Source organism: Vulpes lagopus, chromosome 11 (genome assembly GCF_018345385.1).
Source record: "Vulpes lagopus strain Blue_001 chromosome 11, ASM1834538v1, whole genome shotgun sequence".
NCBI classification, from domain to species: Eukaryota; Metazoa; Chordata; class Mammalia; order Carnivora; family Canidae; genus Vulpes; species Vulpes lagopus.
In genome coordinates this window covers 38400279-38421801 of record NC_054834.1, presented here as the reverse complement: position 1 = coordinate 38421801, position 21523 = coordinate 38400279, and positions in this window count along the sequence as shown.

Below are 21523 nucleotides of genomic sequence, written 5' to 3'. Positions count from 1 at the left end.
CTTCCTATGTAATACGTACAGAGAGAGAATGCACTTAGGTGGAATCTGATGAGAAGGTTTAGAGATTAATAAATCTGATTCTTCTTTTATTTATTCCTTCATTCAGTAAATATCCTAATGTAGGATGACCAACCATCCCAGTTTGTCCGGGACTAAGGAGCTTCTTGAGTTGGGGACTTTCTCTGTTAAACTTAAGAAAGTTCTGGACAGGGGATCCCTGGGTGGCGCAGTGGTTTGGCGCTTGCCTTTGGCCCAGGGCGCAATCCTGGAGACCCGGGATCGAATCCCACATCAGGCTCCCGGTGCATGGAGCCTGCTTCTCCCTCTGCCTATGTCTCTGCCTCTCTCTCTCTCTCTGTGACTATCATAAATAAATAAAAATTAAAAAAAAAAGAAAGTTCTGGACAGACTAAGACAAGCTGGTAACCCCAGGTACTACATGTCAGACACTATAATAATGCTAGAAATATATAAAGTTGTTATCACATAGTTCCTTCTTTGAATATCTGAGAAATCTCTTTATCTCTTCCATTTACCAATAGGGAATTGATTTTCATTGTCTCAAGCATATCAGTTAAATCCAACAAATGTTTATATACAATATCTACTCTCTATAAGAATTTTAGAACTAATAATCTATTTCCAAATGAAAAAAATAGACTTAATAGGGAAACAGCACAATAAAAGATATGGTAAATCTAATTTGATATAGTGAGGATTTATTGAGCATATATTATTTGTCAGACATGATTTGGGTGCTGGGAACATATATGATAAATTTTTGAGCAGGGTTTAGCAATCTCTAAATGGCTTCTTAGCTCCAGTTTAAATGGGAGCTAGGAGAATCAGCCATTATCTATTTTTCCTAGTATCCAACCAAAGGGACTAATCTCTCTAATTCTGGATGCAATCACAGAACTCTGATTGACTGCATCCATTTGTTTCAGAAAGCAAGAGTTACTTTTATTATAAGCATTAAAGACTTAAAGCACCTACAGAGACAATCTTACACTGTGGAAGCTAATTCACACGCTGCAGTTCCGGCCAAACATCAGAAACTCTGGTTCTTTGCCTGCGCGTAGGTTTCTTTAGTCTCTGCTGCAGGTGATTTAAGAAGTTCTATCACTACCATGGGTCCTGTCTGGCCTTTGATGAAAATCATCTTTGTTCAGCAGCATTAGTCCCCCATTATCTTTTGGAGAGGCATGAGAGCCGAGGTCTAAATAAAAAAGAAAGACCATCACATATCTTTATTTATCCCAGCACTTAAAGACTTGAAAATATCTTCCTCAGCAGCAAATCTACAGCAGCAGTTTTCGAGTAGGAACTGTAGCTTTTCTTTAGATCTAGAGAGAATCATGCTTATGCAGTCTTTTGTTAGAAATTCTCCATCCCACACATTATTAGAGACAACCCGATGATAAGTCTTCAAAGCTAAACACTAGTAGCTATATCTCAAGTTTTCCCTCAGTCCTTTCTTCAAATACTGCTTCCAGTTGTGACCATCACTGTTCTCATACCTCCCTGGAGAATATTTCAGTCAGCAAATTTAAGGGCTAATCACCATGGGGATGCCAGTATGTTACATAGCGTAATTTGAATCTCCAGTCAAAAATGGGCCAGAGAGATAGCAAGATAGAAAGCATTTTGATAATTAAGGAATTTAAGTAACACTTAGGCTCCAACAAACTGTCTCCAACAAACAAAACTGTCCAGAGTGAAACTTTCATCATCACTCCCCTGATCAGAGCTTTGAACTAGATATCTCAAAGTTCTTAAAGCTCTATATGTCAAAAACAAATCTCACCATTACCAATCCCTCAGTAAGCTCTTCCTTTTTCTACATCCCCACTTTGTTTCAATGATTGGAGCTACAAACCATTTGTACCACGAGCCTAGGAGCTATTACTAATTCCTCCAATCTCACCAGTTCCACGCAAGTACTTACCAGTGAGCTCCATCAGTCAATCCACAAAGTTAGACTGTCCACTGAGACTGAGTTTAAATTTACTGTCATTTCACTTTATCTACTAAACAAGCAGCAAACAGTGCACTATAGTGCAAAGATTATACACAAGTAAACCCAAGTAAGTGGGCTCAACTGCCCAATAGCCTCCTTAATTTCTCCCAGAGTTGTGCCAGGAGAGTGACAGTCAGCACAGGCCTCATGGAATTAAAAAAAAAAGAAAAAATTCACCAATAGAAGCAGCCCAGATTTGAGGGTTGTATATATCTTGTAGCATTTGGCTAGAGTAGGGGCCATGACAATATTGAGGGTTCACCATACTACAGTATAAGTAAGTGGCTGCTGTGTCCCAGTCACATAATCCCATGGTATTTTTCCTACTGCACCGTCAGGTCTATTGAGCTGTCATCTCTGAAGATGGGTCCATGAGCCACCATCACACCAAGGCTGTCAACTATACTTCAAAGAGCTCTGGCATTATTGCCTCCTATCCCTCTCTACCACCACTGCTTCAGTTCAGGCTCTAACTCACTCTTAAGCATCAGCCTACCCTCACTATAACCCATCATCTGCAGTTCAGAATCAAACACTTTATGATTCCTGGCCAAAAAAAGTCCAAACTTCCCACAGTGGTACAAAAGGTCTTTTGCGCCCTAGCCCCTGATTTTTTCCTCCGATTAATTCCCTGATTATTTAACACTACTGTCCCGCTCAACATCCCCTTTTCAGCAAATGCCCATATTACGGTTCTGTGGCTAGGTCATGCTACATCACTCTGTGCCTGCCTTTGCACATGGTGCCCTTGTTCCATGCCTTTGTTATTCAATGATCATGCATTTGAAGCTGAATTTATGCCTAGTTGCTAGGTTTTGAGGATACAGTCAGCTAAGACATGCTTTTCTGCAAAGAATTTGGTATTTGTGAGAAATTCAAACAAATAAATCAACAGGTATGATAGAAAGTGATAAATTTTTAGTAAGGTCATATAAAAATTATTATGAGAGCCCAGAGGAACATCTACTAAATGGATGATGGGAGGAAGGCGGGCACTGAAGACTTCTTGATATTTTTGTTACATTTTCCCAGAATTTTTACATCATAAGATTGCTGGGAGCTCTTTTATTTAGACTGCCACCCTCACTTCTAGGTTGATAGAAGCTTCATTTTCTAGTCTAGGGGGATTAGTGAATGGTTTGGATCTCTCGAAATAAGTTTTTGTTTTTGTTTTTCTCAGTTGGGATTCGGCAAAGCCTCAGAATACAATGGAAAAAAATATCTTGCAAGAAATGACGAGTGATTTAAGAAGTTCTATCATGGACTTTCATGATGGCAAAATAGAGTCATCACAGATTCTCAGCTCTCATTACTGGTAAGCTACCGGTACTGGTTTAGCCATCATGTGAAGGGCAGTAGTGTGGTGTCATTGTCTGTCCAGGCTTCCATAACAGTATATTACAGACTTGGTGGCTTAAACAACAGAAATGTATGTCTTACAGTTTTGGAGGCTGAAAATCTGAAGTCAGGGTGACAGCATGGTCAGTTCTGGTGAAGGCCCTCTTTGGGATCTCAGACTACTGACTTCTTGCCATGTCCTCTCATTATGGAAAGGGAAAGGGATCTCTGCAGGGTCTCTTTTATAAGAGCACGAGCCTCATTCATGTGGGCTCCACTCCCATGACCTCAGCGCTTCCCAAAACCCCAACTCCTAAGACCATCACAATGGGCATTAGGTTACAACATAAAAGTTTGCAGGGGAATACAAACATGCAGACCATAGCACGTGGGGTGGAATCAAAGTATCTTTGTATGAAGTACCTGATCCTTTACCTATTAACATCAGATCTTGACTCATCTTGGTTGTATTCCAGCCTTCTCCAGCATGGAGCCCGCTTTTCCCTCTGCCTATGTCTCTGTCTCTCCGTGTGTCTCTCATGAATAAATAAATAGAATCCTAAAAAAAAAAAAAAAAAAAGCGGGCATCCAGTAACAAGTGGATGGATGGATGGATGGATGGATGGGATGGATGGATGGATGGATGTTTGGAGAGGTAATATGCATACTTGAACTACCATTTATGGGATAATCTCTGTTCGACTTCCTTCTGCTTTACTAGTTCTTATTATTCCTGGGGTAATGGATAATCGACTAAATGCAGAAAGGAAATCAATAGGGGAAATGTATATAAACCATTATTAAAACCTCCATGTTTTATATTCCTTTCTTCCCTGGTGAGTGTCTAAGACTCCTTTAGGACCCAGTTTAATAATCTCTCTTCTATGGAGTCCTCCTGACTCCCCGCTGATTTGATTATTCCCTCCTCTATGAAAAACCATATTTGGTATGCACTTATAGTTGTAGTTGCCACACTATTATTTTTCTCAAGTCCCCCTAGACTCAGGGCACCTAAGGACTGCAGCTTATGTAACTACAGGTTTTCTCATCCTATAGTCATAATAGCATAGGGTCATTTTGTTAGTCTGATTTGCTGGGGGAGACTTTGTTCCAGATAATAATCTTTGATATCAGCAATAATTAGGGTCATGTTTTTATTTTCAAAATATTTCAACTCTATCCTTTTTTACCACTCTATCTTCTTAATCAAAATATATTGAACTTAATTTTACCTGTCTTTTGGATCCATATTTATTTTTTATTTTTTTCAAAGGTTTTATTTATCTATTCATGGGAGACACAGAGAGAGAGAGAGAGGCAGAGGGAGAAGCAGGCTCCATGCAGGGAGCCCAATGTGGGACTCGATCCCGGGACTCCAGGATCATGCCATGGGCTGAAGGCAGGAGCCAAACCACTGAGCCACCCAGGGATCCCCCATATTTATTTTTTAGAACTATTGCTGCAGACACATTTTTGAGCATGGAACCGTGCTTTCTTGCATTTTTTAATAAATATTTTCATTTTCTCTGTAGTATCAGACAATGGGATCATGGGGCCTGCCATCACTGCTGGGACCACGGGACAGCTTCCCAGGTGCTGCTCCTGCAACTGCAAGGATCTTCAGCACCAGCTGCCAGGATCCATGCAGTCACTGGAGTCTGAGGCATAGCTACCAATGTCAGGGGCACTGGAGTTGCCAGGGTCATGGCCATCACAGCTACTGCACAGGGCACTGGAATTGCCAGGGTCCTGAGGCCACCACTCCTCCTGGAACCACTGGATTCAAGAACACCATTGCTGCCATCTGTGGGTTTGGCCCCTGCTCCTCCCATTGCACCATCTCCATGAGGTCCAATCCACCTACCCTCAGATGGACAGACATGTGGCTCTCTCTGGCATCTTGGTGTGCTATGCAGACAAACCTTTTTTGGGTCATGGATGTCCTAGTGATTGTAAATTGAAGGAAAGAGTCAAAGAGAATGACTTCTGCTACCATGAAGCTGATGTCACTCTTAAAGGGTCTTTTTGACAAGTAAAGTACATGACATTAAGACTTGAGTTTTGGGACAGCCTGGGTGGCTCAGCGGTTTAGCACGGGCTTGGGCCCAGGGCATGATCCTGGAGACCCGGGATCGAGTCCCAAGTCAGGCTCCTTGCGTGGAGCCTGCTTCTCTCTCTGCCTACGTCTCTGCCTCTGTGTCTCTCATGTATAAATAAATAAAATAATAATAAAAAAGACTTGCGTTTTTGCTCTTCTAAGACTTAAGAAAGAATTAATAATTATTCTTCACCCTCAAGTCTCCAAGTCTATCCTGGATGAGTGAGGTCCCTTAGAAAAGTGAGGTCTGCAAATGGATAGCATGCACTGAAATGTGATAGTAAACAAGTAAGATAAAATAAAAAGTAATAAAGATATAAAAACAAACAATAAAAACTAGTCCAAAACTTTCCTCCTGATAAAATTATTTAGAAAAAAAATGTTAGTCATTGGAACTTGAAGCAAAACATATAATCTGTTTAAAGCCTTGCATCTTTGACCCAAATTTATTCAATTAATTTGCATCTAAAATAGTAACCTTTCAAAAAAAAAAAAAATAAAAATAAAAAAAAAAAATAAAATAGTAACCTTTCAATGGTGGTGATGGTTGTGGTGGTTGTGGTGGTGGTGTGTGTGTGTGCGTGTGTGTGTGTGTGTGTGTGTGTGTGTGTGCTCTCAAGTGGCAAGTACCCTTGTGTAATCAAGCAAACCTTCTGCGGCTTTGTTGAGATAGGAATCAGTGAAAAGGAACAGATGTGGGAAATGCTGAGGGCAAGTAGCAAGCATGTATGCCCACAAATTTAGCAGAATCCTTTCTGGAGAAAACAGTATAATTTTTCTTCAATTCATTAAACATTATTGGAAATTATCTTTTTACATCAAAGGAGACATTTGTTTCATGATCTGTTGAACAACTTCTATGAGAGATTTAAGCTTATTAAGTTTTCTTAATTCCTATTAAATTAATTCAAAATTTAATCTGCAAAATGCTCAGATGTTTGTCCATAACTATTTCCCAATACAAACCAAAATGCCAGTTTATTTTCTAGCAAACATATTCTAATTTTCACCAAAGCATAGCACACACAAAAATCAAGACACAGCATGAGAAAAAAATCATTTGTTGTTTACAGAGTACTTTGAGCGTTAACTGATACATTTTTGTGCCTGATTTTAGATATATTGAATTTTCTTTTTTTTTTTTTTTGTTTTTTTTTTTAATTTTATTTATTTATGATAGTCATACAGAGAGAAAGAGAGAGAGGCAGAGACACAGGCAGAAGGAGAAGCAGGCTCCATGCGCCGGGAGCCTGATGTGGGATTCGATCCCGGATCTCCAGGATCGCGCCCTGGGCCAAAGGCAGGCGCCAAACCGCTGCGCCACCCAGGGATCCCTATATTGAATTTTCTTAATAGGAATTGGTCTATGTGGAGATTTTCTCTAGAACTAAAAATTAAATCTCATTTTACAAACTACTACAGACATTGCTTTTTCTTATTAGTACAATTAAGAATAAATCTATATGGCATTTTAACTGTGATTCATAATTTAAGAGAATAGCAGATTGTTCAGAACTTAATATTTCATCACTATAATTTTGTAACAAAGTAGAAGTTCTATAAAAACTAAATGTACATTTGTCAACACTTACATTAACAAATAAGCTAGCTGCCTAAATTTTACTGTAACATCTGAAGAAATTAAAAATCAGCAGATATTTCAACAATCAACAAAAAATAAAGCTACTCTGCAACTACTAGTCACTAAGAAGGAGATGGATTGCCTATGCTGTGTTTTTGATTTGTGTATAATTTTAGTAAATATTATTAAACACTTTATGATGTAATTTGCTTGTCACTATGATTCTTATTTTTACTGAGTTTTTTTTATTCCTTGATGGTATATTGACATCATATATTAGAATCTGTGATCATTTTGCCTTGTTTCAATATTTCATATGGCTTTTGTTTGTTTGTTTGTTTTATCTAGAGCCTTCAAAGTACTTTTCAAAGTACAGTCTATGAACTAGAAGGATTAGCATGACCTGACAGCTTTGTAGGGACATAGAATCTAAGGCCCACTGGATCAGAATCTATTCTTTAACAAGACCCTCGGGTGACTTCTATGCGCATTAATAGAAGCACTATCTCAGAGCACATAATTCCATGTGCATATTATTGGACTTTGTAACAAGAACATTCAATACTGAACCTGAGAACTGCTGCAACTGAATTTCTAAATTGAGAGAAAGTTTATCTAATTTTCACTTGAGAGAGAAGAAACATGCTAGAGGAGGTGAAACCTGTGCTCAGTCTTTAGGATAAGGAGGCTACTGAGGCAGAGATGGGATGTTCCAACAAATGGAATTGGGGTTTAAAGCATGAAGATAAGCTCCAAGGTGGAGCACAACCTGCCACATGGGGATGGGGGGTAGAGTAGAGAGCAACAGGTAGGGGGAGGTGGAGTGAGGAGGCTGGAGACAAGAGGGCTGGAGAGCTGTCTTGTGTTAACTATTGCAAACTTCACACATTTCAGAAGAGATATGAAGACTTTTACCCAAGGAAATAAACCAGATAAAAAGTAATTGCTTCAAATAAAGTGATATGACTTCAGAACCATAATAATTAGACTATAATATTGAGGATGAATATGGTTCTTTAAAAAAAAAAGATTTTATTTATTTATTTATTCAAGAGAGGCAGAGATACAGGCAGAGGGAGAAGCAGGCTCCTCACAGGGAACCCAGGATCAAGACCTGAGCCAAAGACAGATGCTCAACCACTGCCACCCAGGCATCCTGATGAATATGGTTCTAAACAGCACCTTCTGGATAGCCGTTATTATATAATTCACTACTGAGAGGTTTCATTATTTCCTGATTCCAAACCAGTCCTCCTCCAAAGTAAACGTTCCCATGTCTGTCCTAATAATTGGTACATTACAGGATATGTTGGTTGGATTGCATCAAAATACTAAATGTTCAACATATTTGAACAGAATTATTTTTTGAAAAGGAGACATAAATAGCCATGACCATGTGAAAATATGCTTAACTTCTTGCTTCACAGTAAGAGAAATATAAATACAAGCTATAAGTGAAGTAAGGTACTCTTTTACCCTATTAGATGGTAAAAATCGGAAAGTCATGCCTTGCCAGTGGCCAATATGACTAGGTCTATCAATATTTAAAATTCATCCATCCTTTGACATCTATCCTTTATCAAATATACTTCTATGAATATATTTGGCAGATATACTCAAATATGTGTGAAATGACACTTGTTCAAGAGTGTCTATTTTGTCATGACTTTCCCTTTGCCTTATGTTCAATCCCTTGCTTTCTGGATCCCTTTGTTTCTTCTTGTTTTATTCTCTCATCTTGTAGTAAGCCTCTGGGATACTCCTAGGATAAATAGAAGAATGTTTTAAATGCCTTTATTCTACTCTTGGAATTGTCTTAATTTGGCTAGGTATAGAATTCTAAGTTGTGAATAATTGTCCTTTGTCTTTCAGTTTCTAAGGTTAAAATTAAAAAGTCTAAAACCTTATAGATATGTTTTTCTCTTCTAAAAAGTTTCAGAATCTCTTCTCTTTTTTCCTTATCTTCTGGAGAAATTTCACAATAATGTGCTGCTGTTTTCATTTCATCTTAGTCTACTTCATATGTCAATATTCAGTGAGCGATTTCAATGTGAAAGCTCTAGCTCTGGAGAATCCTTTTGTTATTTCCTTAATAATTTCTCCTCTCTGTGATCTCCATGCTTATTCTCTAGACATTCTTTCAGCTGCATATAAAACAACAAAGAATGATTTAGTGTTCTTTCTTTTCTCTTTTTCTGATCACTAAAAAGATCCCACCATTCTATGTTGCACCTATTAGCTCATTTGATTCTCACAAGAATACTATAAAGAATATTTACTAGGAGCACTTGGGTGGCTTAGTCAATTAAGTCATGGACTCTTGATTTGGACTCAGGCCATGTTATCTGAGGAAGTGGGATTGAGCTCTGCCTTGGGCTTCACACTCAATGCAGAGTCTGCTGGAGAGTCTTTCTCTGCCTTTCCTTCTGCCTCTCCTCCCACTCACTCTATAAATAAATAAGTAAATAAATATATAAATAAATAAAATATTTTTCTAAAAAATTATTTACTATTTTCTTACTGTGTAGATAGAGAAACTGAGGAAAAGAGAGGGTAGGTAATTAGCCTAAAAGCATACATCTAGCATGTGGCAGAGCTAGGTCTGAATCATTTTTCCTTTTTGAGAAGAAATTGCTTCAACTCACTTTACAAATATTGGTTAATTTTTTTTCTGTTATAATATTGTATTAATTTCCAAAGTTCTGTTTTGTTCTTTCATTTTATCTTTCGTGTAAGGACTTGTTCTTTTTTCATATATGCATTATCTTTATTTTTTTAAAAACTCATTATAAATTGGGACACCTGGGTGGCTTAGTTCATTAGGCATCTGATTCTTGATTTCAGCTCAGGCTCTGATCTCAAGGTCCTGGGATCGAGCTCCACATTAGGCTTCATGCTCAGCATGAAGTCTGCTTGGGATTCTCTCTCCCCCTCTCTCTGCCCCAACCCTCACTGGTGCTCTCTCTCTCTCTCTCTCTCTCCAAAATAAATAAATAAAACCTTTTTTTAAAAAAAATATAGATTTTGGAGTGTCTGGCTCCTTTACACGTTGTTTTTGTGAATTTCATATTCTCTTTTTTTGTTTGTTTCTTTCTTACACATTAAAATTTTCTTCAACTGCTTAGTGATAATGAATAAAGCACTAAAGACAAACTGGCAGCTCTGTGTATAATGACAAGATTTGTTGACCGATAGGCCTCAGAGCTCCAGGGTGGTAGTTCCCGACTTTGGCTGCTGAGTGCTTTACAACATACTGGTATTCCAGCCTCTCCCCAGAAATTTTGATTCAATTGATCTGAGGTGAGACACAGACATCAAAATACTTAAAATTTCCTGCAGAAGATTCTAACATGCAGGCAAGGTTGAAAATGACAAATCCTGGAGGGATTCTTAGTATCATTTGGGGCTAGTTATTTTATTTGGGGGAGGAAGCTTTACAATCTCCTTGGGTTGGGAGTTGAGGTAACACAGAGGACAAGAATATCACAATAAGATGTTCACATACAAGGAATAAAGTTGGGGAAAGCAGTGAGATGGAGTTTTGTTCTGTGAGTAAACTTACAAAATCTTATGTTTTTAATAGTGAGTCCCACCTCCACCCTCGAGAGCCCATGTCGCAAACACAGAAACCCTATAATTTCACCTCTCCAGAAAGTAAAACTCCAGTGTTTTACCAGTGGAAAAATGGAGTCGCTTGACTGTGGGAAGTGAGGAGGAAGTATAGAAAGTTTAAAAATATACCATGGGGGCTCCCGGGTTGCTCAATTGAGCAGCTGACTCTTGGGTTGGGCTCAGGTCATGATCTCAGGGTCCTTAGGTGGAGCCCCTCACTGGGCTCTGCCTTCAGTGGGGCCTCTGCTTAAAGATTCTCTCTCTCCCTGTTTCTCTGTCCCTCCACCTGCTCACTCTCTCCTCTCTCTCTCTCTCTCTCTCCCTCTCTCTCTCTTTGAAATAAATAAATATATCTTAAAGAAGAAAAAAAAAACACATACCATGAATCCCAGTTTCAGCTCGAGTATCTGATTTCTAACATTTTAGAATCTTCCTGGGATTTTGTACTTCAGCCAGGGAAATTTGCTCATTTTGACATTGCCCCCAACCCCTACAACACAAAGTTAGGCTTCTTTATTGAATCAGTTAACATGCATCATCTGCTTTTCAGTTCCTAGAAGGTTGACTTCTTTTGTCGTCTAATCTGTCTTTGCCATTCTTTTGTCTTAGCGTATTTGTGCCTTTTGTCCTCTTTATTACAATTTTTGAAAGGTTTTAGATGAAACCTAAATGCTGATTCATAAATCTCCCTCTTACTGGTTCTGAATCCAACAAGGGATGATGGATGAAGAAGGTGAACCTCGAAGCCACGAGATAACATCAAAATATGGAAGAAGAGAGCAAGCAGTCTTCAGAAACTTTATTGATATTTCACTTGTATTTGAGCCACAAGAAAAGATTTTAAGGTGCTGTAGTTCCAATAAGACCAGCAGATGTGGGACGCCTGGGTGGCTCAGCGGTTGAGCATCTGCCTTTGGCTCAGGGTGTGATCTCGGAGTTCTGGGATCGAGTCCCACATCAGTTTCCCTGCCAGAAACCTGCTTCTCCCTCGCCTATGTCTCTGTCTTCTCTCTGTGTCTCTCATGAATAAATAAATGAATAAATAAAATCTTAAAAAAAAAAGACCACCACATGTATTTCCTCTATCATACCTTGGGCTAGTAGTTTTTCCAGTTTGACAATTATATACTATTTTATGAATATTTTACTGAAAATATTTCTTCACGTGTGCCCCAACCTCTTTGTAGACTGTGGATTTCTCAGGTTTGCTTGTAGTGCCAAATATAGCACATGATACTGAATGGATGGCCAATTAATTTTTCCAGAGAAAAGGAAGAGGGAAGAAGGAGAAAGAAGGAGAGAGTGAAGAGGGAAAGGTGATATGAGAACTTATTTGCCATCTAGAGACATCTGACCAATGAAACTATAGGTTTGACTGGACCCACTGTTATTGCAGGTTTGCTATGTGCAAATCATTATATATTACATTTTACATATATTCTCTTAAATTGCTTGATAATCCTAATAGATAAGAGGTATCATCCCCAAGCTCAAGTTGAGAAAATTGTGTCTAACCCAAAATCGTTCTACTCCAATTTAAACCTATTTCTTTTTCTTTTATCCTCAAGAGAAAAGGGAAATATCTGATAATCTTTCTTTTAATAAGACTGCTGCACTTTTGAAAAAATGTAATTTATTGTGTCTCTTACATAGTAGCAAAAAAAAAATCTTCTCACTGTACTCAGCATTGACCAGCCTCTTATTATTTATGTATTCATTCTTTATTGGATTTATATAGTATCTTTCCCCTGAAGAGCCCAAGGTTCTCTTTGAGAACTTTGAAGCAGCAAATATTATTTCAACATAATGAGCCTGACTCCGTCTCCTACAGAAAGCAAGCAGAATATCATAAATTTAGCCAGAAAAGGGTCACTAATCTGCAACAAGCCAGGCCCAATTTATAAATGCAAAGCACCCAAAGAGAGGGCTTCACCCTTGGGGCTTGAGCAGCCAAAAGCACCCTTGAGTAGAGCCAAAAGGGAAAGTTTTCCCTGTAAGGCATCCATGTAAAAGAGGACCATCAGTTTTTCTTGTCCCTAAAGCTCATCTCTTGCAGTGTCTATGCAGAAGAGTGGGAATGGGAAGGTCCCATGAGTGGGAAGAAATAGCAATGGATGGGAGAAGAAATGATATGGGAAGGGCAGTTCCTCCAGGAAAGACAGCGGAGAAGGGGGTACCAGAGGTTAGAGGTTTATAGCAGATCCTGACCTTGAAGTTAACCCTGCCATTGTCCGTGATTTAAACAGTTACCAATGGCCATGGGAATAAACCGCCTTAGAGTGATACTTTTAATCATTTTCTTTACACAAGCTTTATTTAGACATACTGTGAGAGTAAAGAAATTAAATAAATCATATGGTTAAGATCATAAGTTACGAAAACTCCCACCTGTGGAGAATTTCATTGTTGGTATGTGTGTGGTCTAGCAAGGAGTTTTGGCAATCCAGACACAAAAGCATGGATTTTTCTCCATCTTTTGTCTATATTGTCCAGAGCATTGAGTTCATATGCCGAGTTGATAGACAGACTACCTTATTAGACCCAAGATCTCAAGCCCTTTGCACCTGATCCTGTGTTGTACCTGGTATGGTTATTCTGAACCAGCCAGATTCGGGGTAAAACACCCAAACTGCCCATATAAGCTGATACTATACAAAAAATAAACAAATAAAAGCATTGAGGTGATATAACTCCCTATTAAGAAAATCTTTTTCCATAGTCTCAGGGAGAGTACTACCAGAGTTGGAGGGAATATTTTGTAAAGCTACTCGAGGGAGCCAATGGGGTGAAGCTCCCAAGGAAATGCTTGAGTAATAAAAGACACTTGTGATATATCCTGCTGGGAAGAGCCAGAGAGTCTTGTCTTAGAAGGACAAAGCTTTTGTTTTAATAATTATTGTTTCTCAGACTTACAGAAAAAGAGGATTTCCCTCTCCATTCTTGTCCCAACAGCACCATGTGGGGGTTAAGGAATTAAGCTCTAGACACAGAACAGACCTGATTTTGCATCCAGGCCTTCCTCCTTAGTTGTTGGATAAATTCACAGTCACTCAAATTCTTTGACCTCAGTCTTAGCAATGGGAAGTAAGACTAGTCATAGTAGCTGTTGTATAAAACGCTTATCTGTTGATTCAATCAGATAATGCATGTACAAGAGTTGATATATAATGCATGATTACCAATCTATGCACACTCTATGAACATTAGCCTTTATCAGCACAAGTATTATTATGTTATTATAGATTCAAACCTTTATCTACTAATCAATAAAGAGAAGAAATAACTACACTTGACTTCTTCCTTATCATTCCCTATGCATAAACATTCTTCAATTTTTTAATTATTTTTCTTCCCAACACAAATACTTGATTTTTTTCATAATACTTACTGTTTATTTCTGGTTTTATCAGACTCCCCCATTGGAGTATAAGGACCAAGTGGACAGGTCTGTATTGCTCAATCTACATCAGCAGCCAGAAACATTGCATGTACTAATACAAGTCTAATGAATAGGAGTACCAGGCTTGGCACGAGTGCCTACCATGTAAATTTTTATTTTGATAGACATGAGTATAAACAAATGTGTGGGTCCAAAGAGTGGTTGGAAACAACTCCATTTTTTGTGTCAGTGGCTGTTCTCCTGGATGGGCCCTTTCTTCTACAGCAGGGAACACAGTGAGTGGCAGCCGCTCTATTACTGATTGAGAATAGGTTAATGAATTATGACTGCTCAGCATAACACAGAGGTGAGTAAATTTGAAGAGGGCCAGGTTGATCAGCAGAGTGATTTAAATGTTAGAAAATAGGATTTAGGATGAGAGGCTGAGGGAATTGGGGTTATTTAGCCTGGAGAAGAACATGGGAAAATGTTATACAGCAGCGAAGGCCAGCTGTTCTCCATTTTTAAAGACTAATCCATGTAATGAAATGCAGGAGGTGATGTGTTAAAATAAATTCACCAAGGGACTGAGGATTTTTTAAACATACATTTATGTTACGACTTTGGGGAACTCTCAAATTTAAATTATACCAGAGAATTATAGTAGAAAAAAAATCACAATGGAAATAGCTATAATTAATCAAAACACCAAATATACAAACAAACCTGACTACCTTAATTGTATGGGTAGCCCTCGCTTCCTGAATTTGTTGTACACTTATTATTTCCAAGGTAATTATTTAAATTCAGGAAAATTTTGATTCAGCTATGACTCATCACAGGATTTTTTTCCCCAGGAAATAAACTAATCTAGAACTTTATGGGTAAAAGAAATATGCATGATAATTAATAGCATAAAATTTTATATAATCTTGATTCAGTAATAAAAATACTAGGATTTGATGATCTGGAATAATCATCTAACTTTCATCTCACTTTATGTAATTTACTTTACAAAATATGTCAATTGCATCACATTATGAATGCATTAAAACAAATTACAATTTCAAAATGTATCATTTTATGAACCTCTTAGTAAGGAATTATTTGGCAACTTAAAAAATAATCTTCACATGAACAATTCTGATGCTATATATTTAATGACTATTTTAGAGTTAACAGACCTGTACTAGAAATGTATGTTCTAATTTTACTCAAAGGATGAATGTTTGCCTTTAGTCATTTTCTTCATGGGACTTTCTTTTCTCACTGCTGGTTTAGAGTTCACTTCTAGAAAGTAATCTGGTTTTGTTAGGTATTTTCTGAAAATAATTACTTCCACATGGTAGGTATGTACTGAATGTAAGCACTAGATGTGTTTCTATGTCTCACAACAGCCCTTAAAATCAGCAGTAGTGCAGTGATTGTCTAGATGAAGAAAATTTAGTGAGTGGCATTGCTGGCATTCTTTGGAATTGGACAAAGGACTCTAGAATATATGCCTACTACCTCCAAATGTGTTTATGAAAATAATTGCACAAAAGAGTAATAATGATCTGGCAGGGTTTAAATAATAGATTCTATAAATCTGGAATTCAAATTGTAGGCAACAGACTCCCAGAGCTGTTACAGCATAGTGGTTAAGACTATGAGCTTTAAAATTAGATGACTTGGGTTCTAAAGTTGACTCCAACTGTTTGCCATCTCTTCATGAATTTCATTCAGTCTCCCTCTCTGTGAGATGCATTTCATAAAAATTATACCTACTTCTTTAAAAAAAATTATTTACTTTTTTGAGAGAGAGAGCTTATGCTGGGGTTGGGTGGGCAGCAGAGGGACAGGGAGAAGCAGACTCCCTGATGAGCAGGGAACACCACATGGGGCTGATCCAAGAACCCTGAAATCATGACCTGAGCTGAATGCAGACACAAAACCCACTGAGCCACCCAGACGCCCCAAGTTAGATCTACTTCTTAAAGTTGTTTTGAGGATGAAGTGAAATCTTGAATGTAAAATACTTATCACAATACCAGGTATACAGTTGATACTCAATAAATGTTATGGCGACACTGAACTACATGTCTTATGCAGACATAGAAAGCCCAATGTTCATTTTTATATACAAAAGAATGAAATTCTGATTTTCAAATCAGCATTTACGCCTTTAACATATTATTTCACTATTTCCTTTTTTTTTTTTTTGCCAGTCTCCCACTTCCCTTCCAGGTCTGTTATTGGAATGGAAGATAGTAAAATGGTTGCAGGATCCTGCATCTTTCACAAATGTTTTAATTAGGTACATTAGCTCTCTTGTGGAAGGCTGCTGTTTAATAAAGCATTTTTAAAGGGTATCTTTTAAATTAAGTTGTTTACATTTCAAATGCAATATGGTAAAATTCAAGTACATTGTCATTATTCCACAGCCTTAGGTTTCATGCCATCAAATTGTTTGAAAGATGTTTTTCCTCTTCATAGCTGCCTAACTTGTCTTAGCAAATACGTGAGCACCATCTGTCGGCCTAAAGGAGTCATGAATTGAACTTTTTCTAACAGCTGTCTCTCAACTACTTCTTGTGAGTCATCACTCTAAAATTGACCCAAATGAAAATAAAATTGAAACAGTTACATTGTCAATGTTTGTTATGTTGTCAATTTTTAAGTGATTTTAACCTTGAAGAAATGAACCATCCCACAATAGCTCGAAAAATAAAAGACATAGTTTGGCAAAGATGGAGTTTAACAACAAATTTTGTGAATCCAGAAATCCTCTTAGCCTTTCTGCTCCTGACACGCACCTATCCAAAAATGTCAGATTCATAGAAGAGCACCAATTCCCTGAGTGCCGTGTTGTGTGTGCCCATATCTCACTGCAAGAGCTACTTAAGACCCCTCCAGTGTTCCCAGATGATTATCCACTAACTAGAGAGGCTGCTTGGGCCAGACTTATTCAATTCTAAGGCTGGATGGACCCCAGCCCTCTGCCTTTCTCCACAGCATGTGCCACTCCCAAGCTTTATATCAGCCATTTTACTAGTGTGACACTGTTTTTCTACTGTGACCTAGTGAAGGCCTTTGCTCTTACTATTCCCCTTTCAATTTAATGTTTTTGAAATCACTATATTAAAAAATTCTGAATTTATATTTATTCAACTTCTAAGAAGACTCTGGACTTAATTGAACAGATTTAGTAAGGTCATTGTTTCATGTCTTTTGGATAAGCAATAAAGCAAAAAAAATCTTGACATGCTCTTACTTATATGCATGTTTTTATCTAATGAAAATACTAAAGACAATTTGTTCACAGGAAATGATTAAGAATTTTATTATTTTTAAATGCTAAAAGACTAGAGATACTAATACATGTATCATCATTTCTAGTGGTATGAAATTTTCCCAAGTCTTAGAATTTATGTACTAATTTTTGATAGGAAAAGGAGGCATGTCATATGCTATATATAACTGTTTCTCTGTCCCTCTCTCTATCTCTCTCTCTCTCTGCCCCAGTCTCTCTTTGTCTCTTTTGTCTTTGCTTTATCATAATATGAAGTAAGATTTTGAAAAATTTATTAATGAGAAAAGATATATCTCAATCTATTGTTCCTAAGACTCTGTACTTAATACAATTAATGACAGTAATAGACAAATTCAAAGAAGTAACAAATTCATACTATTTCGGAGGGGTTTATTCCTAAGGAAAAATAATACCTGGATTAAAGGACATTTTATGTGCTCATCTTAACGACTTGTCTTAGGTCAAGTTATCTGGTTTCATTCTAAAATGGAGATTTTTGTGCAACAAGTTTATCAGAAAGTACTCTGGGTACCAAAACCCTTCTGGGCAAACAAGAGAAGGAAGATCAGGTCAAGGGAATGATTGGACGATGATGCAGTTCAACAGAAGTCTAAGCAGTCCCATGGCCAAAGCAAGGCAGCTCATTTTTGACCAAGTGCAATTCTCAGGCTCCATTAGCAGTCAGTACTTCCAACAGCTGGCGGATGAATTCTTCTAACTCGAAGGGGCAATCTGGGTGGTACACTTCAATGTCTACTGCCTGGCTATAGTCCGATAAGGAAAATTTCCCATTGCTCACCTTTTAATTTTTAGCCTCCCTCACTCATTTGATACATCCAGCCCATCCTTTAAATTCAAATGCCATTTAGTGTAGACTTAAAGTGAAGTCTAAGATAAAAACGTTAGACTTACAGACTCAGAGTCTGTAACAGTCTGTACCAATTATCACTTTTTGAGCAGAACAATTGATACATTCTTAAATGAAAGAATAAACTCTTGTGGAACTGTTTTCAATGCCAAGCTTTTAGCATCGTGGTCCCCAAACCATTTGCCAAGGTACTCTGGAATGCTACAGCACACTCACTGGAGAACCATGGAATATTTTTAAATTTCTAAGGAAACAGTAGAATGTCAGACAGCATAAGAAATGCTACCTCAAAATAGTTCACAATTTTAACATGAGATCAAATTGTATTCCTTTTGATGATGAATGTTTGTAGAGCTGTAGCTTCAAGGTAAAAAAAAAAAAAAAAAAATCCTGGCACGCTAACATCAATGTGAATAAGAAATTAAGGTGGCAAGATCCAATACCATTGTAAGCTTGAGAAATTATGCAATACCCAACAGATGCACACATCCTTCTAACAAATAATCGTAGTTAAGAAAGAAATATAAGTTGTGCCTGAGTGGCTCATTTGGTTAAGTGTCTGCCTTTGGCTCAGGTCATGATCTCAGGGTCCTGGGATCGAGTTCTGCACCCAGCTCACTGCTCAGCAGGAGCCTGCTTCTCCCTCTGCCTCTAACCCTCCTCCCCACTGTGCTCTTTCTCTCTGTTTCAAATAAATAAATAAAATCTGAAAAGAAAAGAAAGAAAGAAAGAAAGAAAGAAAGAAAGAAAGAAAGAAAGAAAGAAAGAAAGAAAGGTAAGAAAAAGAAGAAAGAAAAAGTATATTCTTCAGGGCACCTGGGTGGCTTTGTCAATTAAGCATCTGTCTTTGGCTCAGATCAAGATTCCAGGATCCTAGGACCCAGCCCCACATGGAGCTCCTCAATCAATGGGGAGTCTGGTTCTCCTTCTGCCCCTCCCCCAGCTCACGCTCTCTCTCATTCTCTCTCCCTTCTCAGTCTCTCCCAATAAATAAATAAAACCTTTTTTTAAAAAAAGTTTTTCTTTCAATGTAAGTGTATTACTGTTTAAGATGGTTATGGAGTCGTTGGGATATAAATACATATTAATACCTGCGGGTGCTGTGATAAAATCACTGAGCCACTAAAGGTGTCATGAACCAGGAGGATTTGGGAACCTCTCTTTTAGTTTTTGATCAGAGTTGAGAGAAGAATGTTCTAGGTAAAAGAAGCTGCATGTGCAATGGCCCTGCATGAAGGGAGTATCTGGCATACTTAGAGCAGTGTGTCTGTCTAGTACAAGAGAAACACTAGTATGCATGTGATAAATTGGCAAAACGGGATGTGGCAGGGGTAGAGCAGACCAGCTCTGAAGCACATTATAGACTGAACTATTGATTTCATATTATTCCCTGAAGGCAATAGCAAGGGTTTTAACACGAGAGAGGCACATAGCATTGCATTCTGAAAAGGTAATCCTAGCTGTACTATCAATAAGAATGCGTATGTTATAAGTATTTGAGACTATTTAATAGCCCAGGAAAGACAAAATGAGGACCTAAACTAATGCAAATTTAGAGTAGAAAGGTTAGATTTTAGATATATGATTAAGAAAGACTGACCATCCATTGAATCTGAAAGAAATTCAAGAATGACTGCCTAACTTTTGTCTTGTACAACATGAAGATCTGTCTATGCATAAAGATAAGAAATGTAGAGGAGCAATCTTTCACACGAAAATAATAAGTCTTGATTTGGCACATGGATCATTTAGGTAGAGCTGGCCAAGAAAATTACATACAGGAGTCCAGAGCTCATATAAGACCAAACAAGTGATATTTTATGCCATTAAAGTGAAAGATGTTACTTTCCACCTTAGAAGTACAGGGAGAGGAGAAGGGAATGGCAAGGAAGGGAAGAGGGCCATAACCCTGGACTTATATTCAGCTAAAAAAACAAGATTAAAAATCCAGAATAATGGAAGCAGTATAATAGTGCATGACTCCATAGCATCATTGGGGACTCAAGCACCTAAGTTTTCTGCTCTACTTCTTGAGGTCAGTTCAAGTTCCAATATGGTTTTTGGAGCAGTAATAATTTCATCAGGTAGAAAGAGGAAGACAGCAGGCCCACTCTCTTTTAAAGAAAAAGCTACACTCCACATGACATTTCCTTTACATATCATTGACTAGATGTAAGTCGGATAGATGTGAGATGACCAATTAATCCAGGTTTCCCTATGACTTTCCCCGTCTTATTACTGACCATCTCCTCATCTAGAAAATTCTTCAGTTCCAGGCAAACTGGGATGATTAGTCACTCTACTCATGTGATCACATCTTACATCCAGAGAGACTAGAACGACTAGTTTTTAAGGTGTTGAACAATGAACTCAATTAAAAACAAGTTTTCTACGGAGGAAGAAAAAAATGGGCGTGCAACTGATATACAGGAATGTAATAGACATGGGTAAGCTATTAGCAACGTCTTCTGTAATGGCCAATCATCAAGACTTTGAGCACATCAATAAAGAGGTGAATGGAGAAAAAGAAAGTCACTCAGGAGATTGAAAAGGGACTGTTTAAAATGGAGAAAAACCATACCAAGTAAAAGAAATTACAAGAAAAGAATAAATTTCAAGAGGAAGTTCTCACCATATAATCAAGTGCTGCAGATAAAATCTGAAAAGTATCCCCCAGTTGAATTGTAATTAAAAAGCAATAATACAGCCATGGGTTGGGATTCAGATGCTCTCAATACCTAAGAGGAGAAAGTTATCAAAAACTGGGGGGAAAAGCACAGAAGAGGAGGGGAAGGGCAAATGAAAACAAACCTCATTTACATCAAAACTTTACCAATATCAACATTAGATCTCAAGCTGATCCTGAGAGCAGATGAGCTTAATTTTTTCAGGTTTTTAAGATATAATTGATATATAACATTGTGTAAGTGCAAAGTATACAATGCAATGATTTGATATCATGTGTATGTTGTAAAATGCTTACCACAGTAAGGTTGGTTAACCCATCTACCACCTCACATAGTTGCAATTTCTTCACATGGTGAAAATTTGAAGATTGACTTTCTTAACAACTTTAAAATTTGCAGTGTAATACTGTTAACTATAGTCACCATTAGGGATCCCTGGGTGGCGCAGCGGTTTGGCGCCTGCCTTTGGCCCAGGGCGCGATCCTGGAGACCCGGGATCGAATCCCACATCAGGCTCCCGGTGCATGGAGCCTGCTTCTCCCTCCGCCTGTGTCTCTGCCTCTCTCTCTCTCTGTGACTATCATAAATAAATAAAAAACTAAAAAAAAAAAAAATTTAACTATAGTCACCATTAGGTCCCCAGAAGT